We start from the raw sequence: 4002 nt of genomic DNA, 5'->3' as shown, positions 1-4002 counted from the left end.
GTCCATTTGAGGTCTATCCTGCAAGAGCCAAGGATCTTCTGTATTGAAAGTCTTCTTTTGAGAAGTTGGGTTTATTTATTTATTTATTTATTTATTTATTTATTTATTTATTTATTTATTGGTTTTTCGAGATAGGGTTTCTCTGTGTAGCCCTGGCTGTCCTGGAACTCTCTCTGTAGACCAGGCTGGTCTCAAACTCAGAAATCTGCCTGCCTCTGCCTCCCAAGTGCTGGGATTAAAGGCGTGAGCCACTACTGCCCAGCAAAGCCTACAGCACATGGTATTCCCAGGTGGTCTCCCATCCAAGTACTAATCAGGCCCAAGCCTGCTTAGCTAATAAGTTCAGATGAGATCAGGTGCGTTCAGGGGGGTATGGCCATAGGCTAGTGTAATTATAATAGGTCCCCTTTATATATCACTTGGTCTTTTCCTCTGGCAGCTGTTTTGTTTTGTTTTGTTGTTTTTTGTTTTTTGTTTTTTTTTTTTTTTTGAGACAGGGTTTCTCTGTATAGCCCTGTCTGTCTTGGAACTCACTCTATAGACCAGGCTGGCCTCGAACTCAGAGCTCTGCCTGCCTCTGCCTCCCAGAGTGCTGGCATCACAGGTGTGCACCACCATCGCCCAGCTCTGGCAGTTTTTAATATAGTTTTTTATATGTTACATTTAGTGTTTAATTATGTGATAGGAGGATTTTTTTGTTTTGGTCAAATCTACTTCGTGTTTTTCAGGCTTCTTGTATGTTTATAAGCAACTCTATGTTTAGGTTAGGACATTTTTTTTCTTTTATGATTTTGTTAAATATTTTCTGGGCCTTTGAGCTGGGAATCATCCTCTTCTATTATTCTTAGGTTTGGTCTTTTCATAGTGTACCAAATTTCCTGGATGTTTTGTATGGGAACCTCTTTTGATTTAACATTTTCATCTACCAATGTAGCAAATTCTTCAATTGTATCTTGGCCACCTGATCTTCACTTTTCCATTTCTTGTATTATGTTACAGATGCTTGTGTCTGTTCTCTTACCTAGATTTTTCATCTCTGGGGTTGTCTTGGTTTTTATTTTCTTTACTGCTTCTACTTCTATTTTCAAGTCTTGACCAGTTTTATTCATTTCCTTCACTTGTTTTATTACATTTTTCTATGGGTTTTTTAAGGGATTTATTGATTTCCTCAATAAATGATAAATTGATTTCCTTAAAATGACCTACCATCTTCATAAAATTGGATTTAGGGCCACTTTCTCATGCTTCAGTTCCATTATGATATCCAGAGCTTATGGTAATAGTATATCTGGGACTTGGAGGTGCCACATTACCCTGGCTCTGGTCAATTGCCTCCTTATGCTGACCTTTAGCTATCTGAATGTCTCTGATGCCAGCAAGCCTCCTGAAAAGTAGGCAGATTTGTGAGCCAGCCAATGGAGTACAAGATAGAAGGTGCAATTTGCCCTGCTGTGTGTGGCCTAAGGAGACCTGGAAGGGAAGAGGCCTTGGGTAGGAATCTAGCTGAATACCCAAGATGCTGAGAGTCCTGAAGAAATGGAGGCAGAGCCATTGGCTGGAAAATGGAGCTCAATGGACAGGGTACAACTCACTGTTCCTAGGTGTGACCCAGAGAGATCATGCAGGCAGGTGACTTGGGGGGAGACTGGATATTTTTAAGAGACTATACATTCAATGTGCTTGAATTTGTAAAGACTGTGAAACTCTTAGTTATTCGTGTTTTAAATTTCTGGCATTTATTGCCTTGAGATCGGGGTAATGAATCCCACGCATCCCACAACCCAAAAAGGAAGGATTATACCTCAAAAATTGTTCTGTGTCAAGTTGACAGGGATCAGTTGTACTGGATAATTTTATGTCAGCTGACACATGCTAATGTCATCTGAGAGGACAGACCCCTGTTTAGAAAAAGCCTTCATAAGCTGTAGGAAAGCCAATAGAGAATTTTCTTAGTGATTGATGAGGATAGTCTAGTCCCTTTTTTGTTGATGCTGTCCCTGGGCTGGTGGTCCTATTTTCTATAATAATGCATGCTACAGAGATCAAGGCAGTAATTAATAATTTTCCATGGCCTCTGTATCAGCCCTCACTTTGAGTTTTCCCTCCCTCTTTTTCTGTCCTAGCTTCCTTTAATGATTGGCTACAATGTGGAAGTGTAGGCCAAATAAATCCTTTTCTCCCTTGCCTTTGGTTATGACCTTTCACCACAGCAATAGAATCCTTAAGACCATGTGGTGTATGTGTATGGATGTGTGGTTGTATGTGAATGTGTGTGTGTTTTAAAACTTAACACAAGGTTCTATGTGGTCTGGAACATGTTTGTGGAACAGGCTAGAAAGCAAAAAATCCATATCTTTGCCGCCTGAGTGCTGGGATGATAGGCATTTGCTGCCAGGATTGGGGCATACTTTTTGTTTGCTTGTGTTTGCTTTTAAATGTTTGGATTTATTTAGGTGTTCTCCAATACCATGGCTGGTCTGGAACTGCCTATATTCTGGTTCATCACCCACCCAAACTATTCTAGGATTAGAGGTCAGAACCACCATGTCTGAAAGAATATGTTTAGTAACTTAATCAGATTGTAAGCTTTTAGTGATGCTTCTTGGACACTAATTTGGTTTTGTGTGAATTAATGTTTCCTTGGATGTCCTTTCTTGGATGTTTCCCCAGGATCCATTAGGATGGTAGTTCATGGCCCACCCACATTCCTGGAGCTCATAAGGAAGAAGGCACTGAAGGATGAGACTTTGGTTGTCTTTTCTCTAGAGAAACTGGTCATGGAGATCCTCCCAGAACTGTTGGAGGAGGCCTTCACTGACAAATTCACTAATGTGAAGACTCCAATGGAAGTCTTGGGCTTCTCTCTACCCTCCTGGGGTACTCTGATGTAAGACTCCAGAAGGAAATATTTCAGGCTATGCTGTATGGACTATATTTCCTATTGACACACATGGTTCAACTCAGGTAAGCATGACCCTTGTAACATCAAGTGGAGGACACTAGGATTCAGGAAAATGATCCACTGGGTCTGGCAGTATGAGAGCAGAGGTAGATCAGAAGTTTTCAGTAGCATCAGCTTAGAAGACAATAGAAGCCTTGACTACTGCTTCTCTCTGATGAAAAGGTACAGTTCAGAGTAGAGTGGAGGAATAGAAAGGATGTAGGCACAGTGGGTGGAGCCTGCCTTTGTCTCTTTCACAGGTACTAGTAGTGCCAGGTCAAGAGTAAATTAATGAAGTCAAGTCAGAGGGCTATGGAGACAGCTCAGAAAGAGCCATTGCCTGGCACTATGAGGTCTTGTTAGACACTCAGTATCTAGAAAATCAAACACTGCCTAGACCAGTTAGGAGAAGGGAAGAGCTGACTCCATGGAAGGTCATCTGTTGTCCACTGACACTTCATCTGTTACCCATAGGAGGTAGAAACTTCGAGTTCTCGGTATACAGAATGAGCACCATGATGTTTGGGATGTATGGGGAAGAAGTGAGAGTGTTTGCTGCTCTGCAGAGACCAAGAACAAGAAGAAGTAGAAGAGCCTGAGCTGGAAGTGGCACAAAAGCCAGCTATGAAAGGTGATAACTACTGACCTCTGCTTTGGGACTGTCTTAGTCAGGGTTTCTATTCCTGCACAAACATCATGACCAAGAAGCAAGTTGGGGAGGAAACGGTTTATTGAGCTTACACTTCTGCATTGCTGTTCATCACTAAAGGAAGTCGGGACTGGAACTCAAGCAGGGTTGGAAGCAGAAACTGATGCAGAGGCCATGGAGAGATGTTCCTTACTGGCTTGCTTCCCCTGGCTTGCTCAGCCTGCTCTCTTATAGAGCCCAAGAACAGCAGTCCAAAGATGGTACCTCCCACAAGGGGCCCTCCCCACTTGATCACTAACTAAGAAAATGCCCCACAGCTGGATCTCATAGAGGAACTTCCCCAACTGAAGCTCCTTTCTCTGATAACTCCAGCCTGTGTAAAGTTGACACACAAAACCAGCCAGTACAGGGA

General features: G+C 42.3%; 1 non-coding gene across 1 annotated transcript; it reads right to left on the bottom strand.

Moving 5' to 3' along the window:
- Positions 1-265: 265 nt before the first annotated feature.
- On the bottom strand, positions 266-384 carry LOC127696965 (5S ribosomal RNA). The gene has a single exon (XR_007980386.1). It is a non-coding gene; the product is annotated as a 5S ribosomal RNA (ribosomal RNA).
- Between the last annotated feature and the right edge of the window lie 3618 nt (positions 385-4002).

This window comes from Apodemus sylvaticus, chromosome 11, assembly GCF_947179515.1.
Source record: "Apodemus sylvaticus chromosome 11, mApoSyl1.1, whole genome shotgun sequence".
Taxonomy (NCBI): domain Eukaryota; kingdom Metazoa; phylum Chordata; class Mammalia; order Rodentia; family Muridae; genus Apodemus; species Apodemus sylvaticus.
Note: the sequence above shows the minus strand (reverse complement) of the source record. Positions and strands in the feature narration are given on the sequence as shown.